Below are 18782 nucleotides of genomic sequence, written 5' to 3'. Positions count from 1 at the left end.
AGTAACTTGTCTTGGCTGTCAACTAGTACTTTGTAAAATACATTCACATTTCAATTATTATACATTATATATGTATACAGATTATTACTATTTAGAAATAAGTTCTTAAACTGATTTTTCCTAAAACATAGAACAGTAAATGAAGAAGCAAAGTAAACAATTCTCTTCTAGTTATGACCTTTATACTCGGTTGCTGCTTGACGTAAGTTGCTAAGCCTTTAAAAATTTTACACGTGTAGGATATGAAACAAAATATTTATTTTAGGTTTTATACATACATTTGAGTAACTAAAAAAATCATAAATTACTACATCGATACCATAGAATTCCACTATAATTTATCAAGCTTAGTAACTAAGCTGTATTTGGGTCTAAAAAAGATATGAAATTTCGAGTAGACTAAAGACTCACTTTTAACAGGTTGGAGATTTGTATCGGAAAAACGAGATGACGTCGTAATATTTGAACATTCTGAGCTTTCGATTGGTTATTCACGTCATAGACAGAAGTAGGTGTATATAAAGGAACATTTCCAAAATTGGAAGAGGTGAGCGGGGCCACTGTGTTTGATTCAGCACATGAGCGATATCTCAGCAAATAGAAAAAATAGGAGGTTCTTATTTTATATTCTAGCTTGTTAATATTGATAATTTGAGTTCCTAATTTGTACGAAACTACAGACTTTGCATTTTGACATCACAAACATCAAACTTGAACCAGTGCTGTGTTTAACATACCATGTGACACACAAAAAAAATCAATGTTTAGATGTATTTTTTAATATTTATTTTTAAATTAAGAAATTAGATTATGTATTTGATACCAAACTTATTGACATAAATTCATAAAATAGTAGTTCAATAAAAGTTTCAATGTCAAGTCAACAAATGCAATGACATGACCCTTGACCAATGTGGAAAAGGTTAACTACTCACTCCCTTCTTGGATCCTTGCATCACAGAGTAGGAATCCATCAATATGGATACCAGATTTTCCTAAGGAATATTGTTTTCCCGAAACAGACTATCTTACTCATTAAACAAACTCTCATTATTTACCTTAATTATAGCCACAAATTCTAGATGATGGATAAAAAAAAACTGCTTTTCTCAAAAAAAGAAAGAAAAAAAGAGCTTACTGTAATTGAGAGCACTTTTATATTATTTTTACCAGCAGCCTTGTCATTATTCAATTAAAAAAGTTTTTTGCAGTTTCAGTACCAATCATTCTTTGAATGTCTGAACATTAATTCTGTAGTTTGTAAACTACAATTTTGATTCAATGAACCTGTTATATAGTTTGTTTCATTGCATTGCAATAAAAACAAAACAAAAGTGGATGAAATAATTTGAAACATCAAAGGACTTTCTCAGATTATGTAGCTTCTGCAAATATCTTTATATATGCTATTGGTATGCTTTGAAAATTCAAAAATATTTCATTGTGATACGTTTGTTTTAAGAAACAAAAATGCTTACCTTTTATTTGTTGTAGATTTTAATTATTGATTTTAAAGTCTTCAGGGTGCCCACCACTTTTTTGTTCAGTCTCAGGCCTTTTAATGCTTAGAAGTGAGTCCCCCAGATAAAATTGGGAATCCTGATTTTCACCGACATAAAATCCATAAAACAAATAATATCATGCAATTTGTATTAAAGGTTATTAACTTTTCACTGTAACATAATCTATCACTAAATACTAAATAATATTCTAGTAAGTTTAATTAGTATTCAAATAGTGCACTTGAGATTAACCAAATTTTATATATTTCAGTCTGACACAACATTATACATTAATCACCTATTAATTCATAACTTGTAGAACTAAACAGCTAATCCCAATTCTCCAGAATATTTTTTAATTTTTTACCTTGGCACTTTGCAGAGAAACTTTTCAATTTCATTCATTATTTGAAAATCCAATTAAACCTACTACAAACCATACAAACATAGCAAGACTCAAAATTTAAAAGTGACAAATGATCCCACCTTACAAAATGCCAACAATGATACCTTCATCAGATGTCAGAGAATTATATTTTGTCAAGATCAATTTATATCTAACAGTTACTTGTTTTTTTTTTAAATAAGATGATATATTTGTGTATATGTTGTTCAAATACAATAAATATGACATCGTATTCAATATAAAATCATCGGATTACTTTGCCACTGCAGACCCAGCCTACTGTAATCTCCACTATCCATAAAAAATCTGGCTTCCAAATGTTATGGATGTTCTAAAATTGTGCCCATTAAGTTGCTTCACTGCTGTTACAATTGACTGTACAATTTCATATGCTTGATAAGTTTCACTCAACGCTATTGCTTTCTCAACTAATGAGCATTAAATGTCAAATCTCTTTCTGAAAAAACAGAAGGCATAGAAACATAAATTAAATATCAAACTAACAGAAAGTCCTGAAATTTAATCAGGAGAAATAAATATAAGCTTATGAAAGAGCAAAATAAAATTAAATCTAGAAGTGCAATATATACAGTTCACATAATAATATATGATAGAAATTATGTTAAAAAATGTTTTATTCATAAAATAAAAACTCATATTGTTAAAATATGAAACTTGAAAAATATTTGAGCTGTTACAATTACATTTTTTACTAAGTTCTTACAACTGAAGTGCAAGCAAGTCCTGAGTGACTTTTTTCTGTAAATAAAATGTATATATATATATTATTGATTTAAGAGTAACAATTGCTACAACAAATAACAGAACCCAAGAGCAGTTTGATGATTATTAGATTTTCATGAGCAACTTTATATTTTTCATAATGGAACCTCACATGTCATTCTTGCATTCAGAAAATATATGAAAAACACCTAATTTTTGTGCATCCATAGATACATGCATATTCCCTTTTTGTTCTGCCCCAGATCTGTAGTATTTTATGCATAAGTATATGCAAATTGACACATTGTTCTCTTGCATTTGTAAAAAAAATTTCATTTGAAGTTTTCATTCTATTATAAATTTTACCCATGTTTTCACTAGGATCCCAGACTCTCAACCTTTTTATTTTCAAAAGTCCCAGTGAGATTTAAGTCCCAAACTAGTTTTCAAGGGTCCCATTTGTATAATTTAATAAACTGAAAAAAAGAGAAAAAATAACACTTCAGTGTCAATGGAAAACTATTTACAATGTACACTACATGTTTATGTTCTACAAGTGGAAAAGAGCATGTTAATGTTCAATGAAGAACTTTATTTACAATTTACACTGCATGTTGTTTCTCTTTATGAGTGCAAACTTATAATTTTCCTATACTGAAAATGTATTTCCGATAGGTACTTACTTTCTCTCACATAAATAGCTATTTTTGTTAAGTGCTGCCCTCTATATGCAAATGTTTTTTATGTATGCTACAAGTCTCACCTCCATTGGAATTGGTTAAATACAACGAACCTCTCATGCAAATCATCATACAACAACCCACCACCAATAAGAGTGCAGTGCAACATACTCTTATTATGCATACAACTCCCTCTGTTCACTTCTACCTAACTATCACTTTGAGTTTTGACAGAAAATGGAAGCACCAATTTTCAGTGATGAGGAAGGGTGGGAAGTGTGAGAGAAAGTAAGTACCTATCAGGAATACATTTTCAGTATAGGAAAATTATAACTTCCAATACAGTACATTACCTCCACTCATATAAATTGCTAGAATCCACATTGATAGCAGGAGGGACCAGTGCGAGGAAAAGATAGAACCATCCTTCGAAAGCAACCAAAGGACACTCCCTAAAATGAGGTAGTCTGATTTTAAGATCGGATGAGGGAGACCACATCACATCTGAACCAGGTATACTCTTCACCCATCATAGAAAGATGTTGCATATATGGACAGAAAACAAAGGAGCACATTCAATTGGGAGAGAACTATGACCGGAAAGTGATCTGAACTATGCAATATTTATGTACCTCAATCCCACAAATTATAAAGTGGGTAAAATGAAAAGGATGTGCCCATAGGTGTAGAGTGGCTTGGGTATGATGGACCATACACGGCAAGTCAACTACATCCAAAACCCATGCTGCTAAAAACTGACATACACATGGGGGTAGGATGAGGATCATACCATTGGTAATTCAACTACAATCCAAAACCTGGCCACCAGGTACTGACATCCATGTGGGGGTAAGAAAGAAAATCATACCAATTTCACTTCAAGTTCATGAGACCAAAAAGAATCTGGTACTCCCTGACTTATGAACAAGACACATGTGAGTATGATAAATTGATAGATCGATCCGGGAACCTGACATCTGGTATCAAAAAAATGTTTACATAATGTAAACCATCTCCTCAAAAGTGAAATTGATCAGAACCACCCCAAGCACATTAACAGCCTTGGAATAAGAAACATCATGGGATAGTGCAAGGGTTTTTAACCGAAACAATCCGCAATTACTCCACCATGACCCACAACACTGATTGAGTATAAATGAGAGAAGAACATAAGATAAGAATGGCTGCCAAGGAATAAAGAGGAAGGAATGGGTACCACAGAAGGAAGCCATGTGGGTAATAAAACAATGAAGATCACGTACAGGACATAGAAATCTATCAAGATCAGGCCTAGGATAAAAGTGGAAAATGGAAGGGAAATTGGTATAAAGGAGGAGTTGCCCTCCCTAGCCTTAAGGGAAAGGTGAAATAAGGAGCACATGGAAAGTGGTTCAAATGGAGGCAAAGTGAGGCAGTGAAAGACCACATTAACATCCAAGTCTGGAAGAGCAGCCCGCAGCAGTAGACGACAAATCTGAAAGAAATGCATCAACAGGTATACCTAAAATCAAGGAGACAAAAGATCTCTGATTAAAAAGCCAAGTAAAAAAAATCTGTAATATGAGATACAGTGGGTCGATCAGCAGAAAACCCTTGACCCAGAGATCAATGGCAGAAAAGGTTCCATTTATGTTGATAAACTTCCATGGAGGTAGGGCATATGGAATGAGCCGGAAATGAAGCTACACATGAATAAAAACCAGGTGTAAAACAGAGGACATGAAGGGCTGGATGAAGCACCAGTGACAAAGGTCGACAAAGAAGAGGTAATGGAGGGTTAGGTTGGAGCTGGAGAAGTCACAGAAACCATGGCTGAGCCAGTCAATAAGGAGCAATCAGAAGGACTTGACATGGAGTGGTATGGATAATCAAAATCACCCAGTGAAGATAATGAGTGGGGGATAAATATATAGGTATTTATTGGTCCAATTTTGGCTGAAAGCATTAACAACCAGAGCAAGAAGAAGAGGGATAAGACACCAAAACAGAGGTAAGGTGAGGAGTACCCCACTGGAAAACTAGAGGATTGAGAGACCACTCCAGACAAAATCTGGATGGGAAAGCCAATCTGCAACAAGATTGAAAGCACCCAGAACAAGACATGCAATGTGGGCCCAAAAATAAGATCCAACGTACAAATACAGAGGGATCAAGAACAGGTACCATCCTGGTGATTGAGAGAAGCAACCACTTTTAATTGTCAAAATAAATCATTACCAGACAATTTCTGGCCAGATGGAGAAAATGAACCTCAGCCTAATGTACAGCGATAAGCTCCAGGATGTTGATATGATAAGACCTCTAGTCTGCAGACCAATACTCCAAAGCTTCCAGTTGATCGATGCATGCCCCATCCCTGAAGGGATGCATTCGTGAAAATGTGTAGATCTGGACGAAAATGAGGAAGCAGAACACCTGCCAATGCATGAGTCTTGTACAACCACCATTGCAAATTGTTGACTAGAATAGGAGGAAGGGTAATAAGAGCCTACAAAGGATCCCGTGCAAGATTCCACTGGTTGTGAAGAGCCCACATATGGGCACAACCTAAGGGGATAAGGGCTGCCATGGAAGATCACAACCCCCAAAAGGTTTATCTAACCTAAAAAGTTTTAGATTTTTTACATTATAGTTACATTTAAAACGATAAATAAAGAATACTCATGAAAAACAAATAAAGTACTTACCTGGGTCTTTTTTTTTGCTCTTGACTGTTGAGGAAACTTAACCCTATTTTTTTATATTAATTGTACTACTGCATTTAATAATTTCTATTTAATTAAATAACGAATCAAAGAACACAGAATAAAAACATGCAAAAAGGAAACAATGTTCCTCAACTATCACAATTTTTCTGGCTTTCTAACTGTGCGACAAAGTCATTAAAAATCCAGCTAAGCTCACAGATGTGTTTCCCATAGGAATAAAGTTTGAACTGGAAGGAAAATAGACAATTTTCTGTACAAGCAACAATGTAATATAATACATAATTTTATAGAGAGAAACTTTGGCTTTCTATTGGTTTTAAATAATATAGTCTTAAATGTCAGAGAGAACTACTGGCAAGTTCTGAAAGAGGGGATATGACAGGTGGGTGTGACAAGAGGGGTTTGATTTTCTATTGCTCTATAACTAAGTAAGATTGTAGGCTATGTAAATTATGCTTTGCCTGAGTGATGAAAACATTATAATAAGCAATTTACATTAAATTTCATACTTCTCGATGGGATGGTAAGAAAATTAGAGAAGAGGGAAGGCATAGATAACAAACATCACAGTTCTCATACTAAGGAAGATTGAGAATTTTTTTATAATGCTGCCTTATAAAATTAAGAACTTAAAATTTAAATAATACTAAACTTTGATTTATTATCTACATTCTGATGCTGAGTTTATTCATATATACATATTGATAATAAAGTAGTTTAATTAAATTTTGAATGTAACTCTGTGAATAGTTATGACATGAGCACTTTGACATACCCAAGGTGAAAGGATAATCAGTATTCTTCCATGGTTTTATTTTTTGTGCAATTTATTGTCATTGGTGAAACCTGTTTAAAGTTGATTGTGGACAGCTGTGTGCAAACTGTATGCTGTTAGTTTGTTATGGTACAAAGATCAAAACAAAGTACTTGTGTTTTCATTACATATGGGGTGTTTTGTGATGCATATTCAGTACCCAGGGGGTCAAATCTAATGTGTACTGACAAATTCGCGTGCAATCGGGACCCTGGAGTTCAGGTTATCTAAAAACCCTGATTTCACCTTTGTTCTGATTAAAAATCTACACACAATTTTAACATGTTCACAATCACTGGCATACAATAAAAACTTTTTTCCCCCATACCAAAATTATAAACAAGCCAACTTATCTTTTGAAATTGTTAATCAGAAAATTTTATATATGTAATAAGTTTTAAACACCCTCTCATATTCATATTATATCATATACATGTTTTACATTTTTTTGGTGACTTTCTTAGCTAATTCAACCAGTTACTTAAGCTAATAAGGCCTAACGAGTGGCTTTATCAGCAAACCGGTCGAGTGTAAAATTATATAACTAAGCCTATCTCATCTTGTTCCACAAAAAATAATTATTTTCCTATCATACTGCAACATCATAATCCAAAGCAAGATAACACTAAACAAAAGTGTTATCACTTTATTCTCATTTCTACACGAGTCTCTGCTGAACTAAAACCCATATTGCCTTATACCTTTAAAAAGAACAGAAAAGGAGAGCTTTACTTGCCTATGAATGATATAGCTGAGACACAGGCAATTACACCACATCATGACAACCAAGATTGAGAAACAGTGATTGGATAAACAATGATAAAACTGCACTTGAATTCTTGTTACAAGGTCAAATTAGCACTATTTTATTAAAAACTTTTATGATGCTCCTCCTAGGGGCTACAAGTGCTATATTATGCAGAGAAAAAATTCAGAAAATCTACATACATTAATGATCTCATCAGGAGAAAGACAAAATAAACTCAAAATCTGTGTACTTTTTAAATTTCTGTGTGTAAAATTAAATATATAAAATCTTTTATTGAATAAATTTCAATTCTGAAGTATGTTATTGTTTTTTCAATTCAACGGTACAATTTTGGCCTTTAGGCAGACTGCACCCATTCAAGCATGATAGTTACGTTACAAATCTTAGGTCTAAGCTGAGCTACCCTTTTCTATACATTGATCCCAAAGAGAATATGAATATATTAAATCTTATTATATTTTGTTTAAATGAAATTTTACAAACATTATGCTTATGCCCAAAATCTGCAACCATACATACATGGGTAATGCAATAGCTCTTCATTATTCCAACCAATCAGACTTGTATACTGAAGATATACCTAGTTAGCTCACAATGAACATTTGGTATGCAAAAAGCATAACATGAAAATGGAACATTCGGTCTTTCAGAGCTGACTTTGTACTCACCCTTGAGAAATAAAAATTTAAAACCATCCTCCAATTATTAAAAAAATTGTTTCCCCTCTTAAACACTTATGAAGTACTTGCCTTCACTGCCACTGATTGCAGAAATTAATCACCCTGTTAAAAAAATATTGTTATCATGGCTAGTTCCTAGTCTGTCTTCCAAAACTTAAACTGTGTTCTCTCATACTAATATCTACAGAATATAGAAAAGAAGTCACAAGCCTTTATCTTGTAAATTCTCTGAATAACATTGTATGCTACAGTAAGAATACCTCTTACCCTTCTTTTCTGAAGAGAAAATAAGTTAGAGATCTTAAACTATTTCATTAAGATAGCCTTTCCATCACCAGAATCAATTTAGTTGCCCTTTTTTGAACATTTCCAATATGTTAGTTTCCATAATAACACTAAAACTGCATATAGAATTCTAAGTGAGGCTTAAATAATGATTTGTACTAAATTTTAATTTAGAAAAGTGAAATTGACCTATGTTGGAAGTGGAAGAGGCTGGATCTCACTATATCATCATGAAGAATGACCCAAAATTATATTATGGGAATGTATATTGCTGATCATCTAATAATTGAAGCAAGGTTAAGAGGTAAAACGGGATATGAGGAAAATGAGATCCATACGACTCAGTACTATAAATGGAATCCAATTAAAAGATGACAGTTTGTAGCTAACCTGGAACATGGTTGGTTGAAAATAAAAAATGAGAGATAAAGAAAGAAGAATAGAGGTTTTCAATGAAATTTTTAAGAAGAGTGCCAAGGAAATTAGGATCAAACATAAGACAGGAACTAAAAGAAAGCATTATTATAAACAGAGAAAGAGATTGGTGAGAAGATTACTGAGACAATTTAGAAAGACAAGAAAAGAACTTGATGGGACCCACTATATTATAGGGAGGAGAAACCTCAGAAAGAGATATTGGGAAATGCAAAATCAGAAGAAAGAAGATATTTGGAAGGAAATCAAGAAAAGTAAGGACAGTAAACTGTTAATAAATTAAAAAAGCAATCTAAAAAGCAAGAAGTTAAAATAACAACATACTAATGGAGAGAACACTTTGTGCAATTGTTAAAAGTAAAAGAGAAGAGTAGTAACAAGTGCTGGCGAGAACTCCAACACGTAGTGTTATTGTTTGAAAATAATGAATTTAAACAAGAAGAATTGGAACTCGAGAATCCAATGGTTGGAGGGAAAAGGAGCTAATTGGTGGAAACAACTATTACAGAATAAACCTGCCTCTAATATCTGTAAATATGTTTTAGCACATAGAGAATTAAGTAATGAATAATCATATTAAAGTGTAAAAAAAACCCTTTCTAAGAAATTGTAAATTTTATGTAATAGATAAATAAAAATATTATTTTACAATGATCTTTTTCCCTAAACACTTACAATGTGCCACAATATGAAATTTAACATGGCATTCTCCTACAAGGCATTTGCTGTCCATTATGGGAAAAAAATTTGAAATGTTGATTAATCAAGACCTCAAACTTTCAAATGAATATTTGCAAATGGTAAAAAAGCAAATAGCTTTTTGAGACATGTTTTACAGAAATTTTAAGTTCAGAAGTAATGATACCATCAGTTCATGCAAAGCTTTGGTAAGGCCTGATCTAAAGTACTGTTTTCAGTTTTGGTCCTATCATTGATTTACTTTTATAAAGCTTCGAGAAAACATGACAAAATGATTCCTTGTGTGCAGTCCTCAAAATTATGGGAAAAAATCCTGCTATAAGTGCATTCATTAGAGCAAATGCTGTGGTATGTCCTGAACATACTCTTCTAAACTTAATAAATGAACAGGGTACAAGGCATTCCTCACCAAAATGAAAAAAATTAAATTATAAAATGAGAAGCAGCTTTCTAAGTTAAACCTCATGCATCAACTTGTCACATTACACCCATACAATTAACATTAACTTCTGATCACATCAAGCTACCTATTTAGAGTGAAATAATATTCAATTTTCCCAGCAAATCCAATTGAAACTTGTATCGTTTAATGTTAGCAAAATACAACGAAATTCCCAACTATTTTGTTTTCAAACATTAAAATTCCTCATCCTTCACACAACAAACACTTCTGTTTGCTCTCTATCAGCTAGTAACTAAAATATGTCAAACCACACTAAATTTATGGTAATAAACTTCCCTATTTCATCCAATATCAAAACACACAATAACCCACAAATAACTTATTCACATAACACAGCTTTGATAGAGTGCATATTAGTTAAGGTTTTCAATCACATTTTGCATAAAACAAAAGTTTCACTAATCAAACTAATGAAGCATTAAAATTATTAACCTGAGAATTATCAATGTTTTAGAAAAAACTTTTTTTCATGACAACGGCAGACGTTTACAGAATCACTTAGAAATATCTGATTAGATAGGCCTACACATTCAGAACTACAGTACACATTTTTACAAATTTCACATTTGCCTAACTAACTTCATTTGTAACTAAACTTTCAAATTAGGCAAGGTGAGTTGACTATATAATCAGATATTCTAGTTATTTATTAGCACTTTTATTTTTATATAAAATTTTAATCTTTGATATTATTCACGCGAAAAATGAAGAAATTAAATCAAGGAAAAATATTTAAAAATTATTTTCCTCACAACATTATTTTTGCTATCTGCTTATTGTTTTTCATAAAAGGCCATGGCTTTTCTAATGGCTTTCCTGTTTGCTGCCACTAATGTTGAGGGCTGGTGTGAGCTATTTATGTAAAAGAGACTCAAAGTTATTTGATAGCAGTGTTGAACAGAAATAGGAGTAACCTGATTCGGGTGTTCAAAATCATTAGGGGCTTGATTAAAGTATCCCATGGGAAGTTTCTTGGAGTGATAGAAGGATAACATTAGAGATTAAATTCTAGATATTAGAGGAAATAAACATTACCTTATGAAACCCAAGTTCAGGTTGGTCATTAGACAAAATGTTTTCCCTGCTGTAGTTGCTAATATGTGGAATGGAATGGTTTATCAGATGATGATGTGTATACTAATTTAGAGAACTTACGAGTGTTTGTTCATTTAAGGTTATGCAGAAAATACACAATGGACTAGCTTGGTTATCAAAACCTGATATTAGCATTATAAACCCTCTGACATAGTGCTAAGTCATTTTGGGGGGCAACTTATGAGTGAAAGCAAAGAAGAATATCTAATAATGTGTTAATGATATCATATCTGCCATATCCAGTACCTACAAAGTCTTCCAACCATGATTCATCAGACTGGTTGGGATATACCAGACACAGTAGTGGTTTAGGCACTATTAGTACTAATATCATCAGTTGCATGAACAACACAGTTATGGTGTGAATTAAATTAAATGTAATTATTATATTTTATTTACATGACTTCCAAATAGTTTGTAGCAGTATCACTAATATGCAAGACCTTAGGAATTCATTTTAGAAGGCAGAACATTTAATACTGGAGGGGTGGCAATATCTATAACCAGTAACAACTATGCTGTCAACCAGCCAGGCTTGAACCCTTGCCAACAGAAAACCCCAACCATTGTATCTCTGTTGTTTCTGCTTAGAAATTACTGCCAATTTAAGGATATTGGAGTATGGTAGCAGGCCAGGAAATTTGCCATTTTTTAAGACAAGGCCATTTAGCCTTGGATTTTCTTTCATTTTCAAGGGTGCCAAGGCCAAAAAAAAATTCACTGGAGGGCACCAAGGCCACAGTACACATTAATGTTAACAGAACAGAAATGAGTTTCCTAATTAGTTTAGTAAATATGGCATTATTTTTCACTGGGGGCTTGGAAAGCTGGCCTATCCTTTGAGATTATGTTTATCAGGTGGGTAAGTATTAATTTAACTAATGAGACTTATGAAGTAACAGTACATCAGGTTTAAGATAAAAAAAAACAGATCATGCTGATCTAAAATGCTCTGTGACCCTAATAAGATTCCTAGTTTATGCCCCCTCCTGATCCTGAATGACATTTGACCTGAAAATCTAATACAACTTTTAGGCACCACTCTCCACTTATTAATTTGTCTAACTTTGAGAAGGATCAAACAAAATCTTTTAAAGGTTTCCAGAATTTGACCTCTGGTGACCTTACAAGTCATGAACAAATTTCAGGCATCTCTTTCTACTTACTAATTTAGCCAACTTTGATAAAGATCAGACTTGCACTTAGAGAACAATCTTGATAATAGATTAGCACAAAGGATCACATATAAAGTGTAATAAACTTAAAATAAGACCCAAAATTTGAGTGCTTTCGAATAGTTGACTATTCTTCTTCAGGAGAACAAAGGCAACAAGTGCTTTATAAGATTTCTAGCTTTTGCCCTCTCTTAACCCCAAATGACCTTTGACCTGAAAATTTTATAAAACTTTTATGCACCTCCATCCATTTATTACTTTAACTTTGAGAACAATCAGGCAAAATCCCTGGGAAGAGCAGAAAATTAAAGGCCTAATTTATCACAACAAAATTCAACCCCAAGATTTCTGCTTACTTGACCAAAATTTATGAAAATCGGTTACATGGTCTCCAAATAGCAGCCATTTGAAAATCTTGAGGGACAGACAGACAGATAGAAAGACACACTGCCATGACATAAGGTCAACATTCTATTTCCAAACAATACTACTTCTACTAGTATTTTTTTTCATTATTTCTATCACAGGCTAGTGCTGATAAACAGTAAACTAGGCCTACACTACAGTAAGCACATGGTCATAACCTATAAATCACGTATCACACATTGCACTGTGCAACTCACTACTTGTAATTCAGTAACATTAACCATATCTAGCTAATGTAACATTTTGTAGTACAATGCCATCTCAGCACAGTTGCAGATTCATTCTTTGGAAGATCTTCCTTCACCTATAATCTTCTTCAATTCAGCAGGAAATGATGTTGTAGCTGGATATTCTGCAAACCATTGCTCTCCTATTATAGTAATTTGCAAATGCTGTGCCAGTTCTATAATCTTGCTAACCATCCTTTGCTGGCTTTAAACTGTAGTGGGACTCTAGTATTTTCATTCATTTGCTGGCAAAACTTCTTAACCTGAGCTTGAATAACAGGACCAAATATGGACATGCCATTTGGTTCTCTACTCGGTGAACCACGTACATAGTTTTGTTGAGAGGAGTGTTGTCAGGATTTGGGGTTTTCTTTCTTACTTAGCTACCTTCATACATCTCGATCAACACCCTTCTCAACTTCTCTTCATTTTAAGTCACCCACTAAACAATGATTCAGCAAACCCTATTTTCTTCTTAAAGGATGCTTGAGTAGTGCCTTCCTTGATAAGGTCAACAAATTTCAACTTCTTAGCAACAATGGCATAATACCTTCTCTTTTCTGATTCAGAAGATGTAATTTGGCATCAATCATTGTATGGACATCACTACAAGAAAAGATGACCCTATCCTAAATTTGACCCATATTTATACAGAGAAAAACAACGTTCAGTACTTCCTGAGAGCTTCTACTTCTAACCTTTTCACAATGTATTTCCAACATTTATCTTACTGTTAGTGGCTGAAGTATAAACCTGCCAATCATAAAGCAATGAATCACTGCTCTTGCTATTATTGTTTACATGACATCATAATACGATACTTTCTATAACAAATAAGCTCATGTAGTGCAATCACCAGAACTTTCCCACAGAGTTTTTCATAATTCTAGCTCCAAGTACATAGTGGGAGAGGATTGTAAGCAAATGTTTATGATATGGCTCTGTATAAAGCCTGGGTGGATCCAATAAACTTGATACGTATTTAGATGTTAGTTATCTTCTCTAGGTGGTCAGTATTTAACTGTTTTATAGGTACAAAGTGTGCAAGTGCTTAAGAACAGTAGTGCAATATTTAATTCATTATTGTTTTATAGTGTTGATTTAATCACCTATAAAAAATTGATGTAATCAATAGTTTGTAAGCTATTTATTTATGTATATATATTATTAGTATATACTCACGAGTGATTAATTTTCAATTACTTTTCTTAGAATATAAAGAATTTATAGAAAAACAATGATTTATAGTACTTATATTTTCATATAAAGTGTGACCTAAAATTAAAACGTTTGACAAATTTCAATTTTATTGAATTACTTGTTGGGTGATAATGAGAATTATCAAGCAGAAGTTCTTTATTTGTGAAGTTTCTATACTTCAATAATGTCCAATACATTGCAAAAAAGACTAGAAATACATTCTGAAAGGATAAATTTCAGGGTCCAAGAAAGACCCAAGTTATTCCAAGTTCCATGCTATAGAAGACCATATTACAGTAGGTCCTCAATGTACTACCACAAAGCATCAACAGGCCTTTGTATTAAGAACTTTCATAAGTTTTCATAGAATAAAAGCCACTGACTTGCTATTTCAACCGACCAGTGGCAGTCGCTGCTACAGAAAAGCTATTTACATCAACAATTTAATTTTCTTGCCTGAATAACCCCAATATTTCATGTGATTTGTCACAAAATGACTACTTTAGTTATCATGAGCCGATTGATACTAGTAGCAATAGCAGGGAAGAATATCAATATATACACATTGTGACAGCATTTTTTCTTTTCTGAAATTTAAAACTAGTCCAAATCACCTTAAAGAGAAAGTATCTCAAGAGATTTGTAGCAGCTTGCAAACTATATGCAATCAGCCTGTTCTGTAGTTTAATTTAATGTTGTCTGTGTTATCAGTATTACCATGGTTTTAACTGCCACCTTCTTATCAATGTCAACGGCCACTTCATTGAATAATTTCAGAAATGTGGGAAATGAGTTTAGATGTGGCTGGTTTCTTTGTTGCATTGTTGGGTGAGCTCAGTAGGCCAAATGGCCTTACCACACTTTTTCTTTCAAATGATGTACAGAGAATAATATTAAATAACTCATTAATACCACTAGAAAGTTAATAACTTAGTACTATAAGTTAAACTAAAGTAGTAATACAAAGGACTCTAACTTAAAAGTACAAAGAGGGAAAGTAAACAATATCAATATCATGACATGATCCTCAAACCGAATAATATTAATTACTAATAAGAATAATTAATAGTGTACAAATATTGTTCTCTTTTAGTTTTACATTTAAACAAGCCTACGCCTAGAATTAGTACTACTACTAATAGTACTTTTATTAGTAGTACTAACAACTTACATAATGTATTTACAATTTTCATACTGAATAACATGACCCTACGTCTAACATGGATTCTAACCTCTATCATGAACTAACAATTCAGATTAAAACTTAATCTAAGTTCTAATACTAGTAGTTCAACTAACTTCAAGTCCCAGACATCGAACTGCACTCTGAAAACCAAGTGTTGAGTGCTGCCGTTACTGTTAGGCCTATTGAATTTTAGTTATAGTACATTATTTATTTTTAATTATACACTATATTTTACGGTTATAAAAAAATTAAAGCATTATAAAAAACTATTCTATTTTCTAATTATAACAATATGTCACCTACACAAGCCTTTTAAGTTTGCTTAAGTCAACTGCGTTCTAATTCGGTTATACTGTAGAAATATAATTATACTGTAAAGCACCATGCACAAATGAAATCGTCGTGCTTCTCGGTTACGCTGTCGCAATAGATTTGCTGTCATCTACTTGAAGTGGAGAAACTAATGCCTCAAAAAGAGAGTGATATTAAACAGAATATAATTTGCTCTTTTATGTGACACAGGGGAGTATCTACGGAAAATAGCGCCTATGGCAAGCACTGTCCAAACATCTGACACCCACCTTTTGGATAACTTTACCATAATATCAGCTCAAAGATACAAGTCAAGCTCGTTAATCTTTTAATTAACAAATTATGGCACTACATGAAAATTACAACTGCACCTTCCTTGCTATCACTGATGTAAATTGGTCTATGATATGCTCAAAGTCAGTTTTTTTAGTTTCGTCTCTTTCTACACTCAGTAGAGCAAGATCACAGAGTTTGCCTTGACCCATGGAGGCTCTCAAATACGAAAGTATTAGTTTGAACTTGCTGAATGATCTCTCACAGCTGGCGATGGAAACTGCGATGGTTAGCATTATCTGAATAGCAATGCTCTCATCTCCATACTGTACAATAAATTCGAGAAGCTCTTCAGGTCTTGGTATTTTCATCTTGGTCCGACTTGATAGCAACATTCTGCAATCTAAAATTTCTTCATATAGCTGCTGTCCATCAATATCAGAGCTGTGCAATTCGCCCAAATTTTCGCACTTCTTCTTTAGGTCGTTACTATCGCAACACAGTCCCTCGACATCGAGAAGGAACCCAAACTTGGCGTCAATGTCGTGCAAACGAGCGAACATTTCGTCCATTTCTCTGTGAAGTTGGTCGAGTGTTCGCTTCATTACTCTTTCCATTTCCTCCTTGGCTGTTAACCCAGGGTCTCTCGAGTTCTCATCAGCCATTCGTTTCTTTCGTCTCTGACGTCTTTCAACTTCAATATCCCATTCTTGACAGGAACCGAGTCCTTCTTCGAGTGACTCACTGACCAACACTTCTCTTTCATCATCAAAATGATCTCGGAGGCTTTCAAATCCAGTGCAGTATCGTGGAAGTTCATGCTAGGATCCTGCAGCCTCTTTTGAATACGGTCAATGTGAATGAGTACTTTGTTCCAAAATCCTAGCAAAGTCAGAAAATCGTAACTCAACATGCGGTTATACAGCTGCCTTGCGTCACTTCTTGTGTCACTGGTCTCGTTCATGGTTGTGTCCATGTTCTGGAGAACTTGAAGTATATCCTCAAGGTACTTGTTGACCGGCTTCACTGCTTCTGTCCTTGCACTCCACCTGGTTTCGGACTGCGAATTAACAACCACAGGCACGGCGTTTTTGAGTTTTTCCCAGCGCTATATTGAAGAACACATAGAGAGCTTCGATGATCCTAAAAAACGTGACCATCATTGTATGCTGCTTGGCTGCATGTACACCCATCAAGTCGAGTGATTGATTGTCGCAATTCACAAACACTGTCAGGTTGTTTTTCTTTGATGAACATCACTTCTGTGTCCAGCCATCACAGCAGCGTTGTCATAGCACTGTGACCGACAATCTTTTAGCTCCATTTCGTCCTTCTCTAGCTGTTTCAAGAGGTCTTCAACTAAGCTCTCAGCATCCTTCTGTCTTATTTAGATAAAACCAAGGAAGGACTCTCTAACACGGACTGTTTTCCTCTAAAAATCAGCTTCCATGTACCTCACTACTTCTGACATCTGCTCACGGTGTGCCTGATCAGGAGTCGAGTCGAGCATGAGACCATAGTACTTGGCTTTACGAATGCTTCTCAGTAAACTCTGGTGAACAGTGGATGCTATCATGTGGATGAATTCGTTCTGGACACCCGGTGAAAGATAAGACGTGGATTCAGGATGACTTTCCACACGAGTGACGGGTTCTTTCATGACAGGGCCAAAGATGGTTAGTAGTTTCAGTAAGCCAAGGAAATTTCCCACATTGGAGTCATCGTCTAGCTCAAGTGACTCCCTGTGTCTTCGCAAAGCCAGGTTCTGAGTCACAAGGAATTTTATGCAGTGAAGGATTCTCGTAAAGATATCACGTCACTTCTTCTTTTCCTTCTCAATCTGTGACTGAAGTTCCGCGTCAATAACTCCTCTGTTTTCAGCTGAACTTCTTTCAATTTCTTTCCACTGTGTGAAGCACTCCCAATGATTCTTAGTATTTTCATGAACACTAACCCTTTCATGTGCTTTCCACTGGTTGAATCCACTTTCCTGCTCCAATGAGGATTGATGGTCTGACTTCTTGGCTTCCTCTGCCTCCAACTTTCGTCTCTTCAGTCCTTCAGCTCCACTTTCCTTCTTCTTCGTGAAGAAACGTTTCATGGTCTTCTTACACAATGCTCTGAAATAAGAAAATGGCACTTTTAATAAAAACATTAAATTTCATAGATTTTGCACAAAATTCTGGACTACCACCTTAGTTTGCGCAGGAGAATGGTCTTACTGCCAGTTGGCACTGAGCAGTGGCACTATGAGGTATGTGGTCATGTTGCTCCCAGCACTGTATTTTTACCTAATAATTTATATAAGCGGTTTAACAATCCAGCCATTCTAGTGCTTCTCACCCTTGATAATCAAAGACAAATCATACATCTGAAGAAAATTCTTTTTCACTATTCGAGGATGGCTTGTCTGACTTTAATAGAAACTGCTCAGTGGCGCCCCCTTCAAGTGGCGCCCAGGGTACGTGCCATGCCTTAGGTACGCCACTGATGCGACAGCCTATGATCATGAACAAAAGCAGTTTTTAGTGAAATAATTAGATAATGCTAGAAGATGTTTAATACTAAATATTGTTTTAAGTTATATTTTTAATGTTTTAAATCAATACACACGGTAGTTGTCGTGCAGCCAAAACAACCTGCTGTAGGACACACTGTGTGTTATTAACAGGAGTGATAGGTTAGACATTTTCCATCTTCTGTATCTCGGACTGTTGTAATCCA

At 34.2% G+C, this 18782-nt stretch overlaps 1 protein-coding gene across 2 annotated transcripts in view; it reads right to left on the bottom strand.

The window, feature by feature from the left end:
* Positions 1 to 15902, bottom strand: part of LOC106464999 — a 58866-nt gene extending 42964 nt beyond the window's left edge. Inside the window, exons 1-2 of one of the 2 annotated variants that reach the window (XM_013925189.2) lie at positions 15777 to 15902; positions 1479 to 1599 (exon numbers count right to left, since the gene is read on the bottom strand). The gene's annotated coding sequence lies outside the window, so the exon portion shown is untranslated. The remainder of the gene's footprint in view (positions 1 to 1478; positions 1600 to 15776) is intronic. The other variant, XM_022392822.1, reaches the window with a different exon arrangement.
* Positions 15903 to 18782: the final 2880 nt, after the last annotated feature.

This window comes from Limulus polyphemus, unplaced genomic scaffold (genome assembly GCF_000517525.1).
Source record: "Limulus polyphemus unplaced genomic scaffold, Limulus_polyphemus-2.1.2 Scaffold1807, whole genome shotgun sequence".
NCBI classification, from domain to species: Eukaryota; Metazoa; Arthropoda; class Merostomata; order Xiphosura; family Limulidae; genus Limulus; species Limulus polyphemus.
Note: the sequence above shows the minus strand (reverse complement) of the source record. Positions and strands in the feature narration are given on the sequence as shown.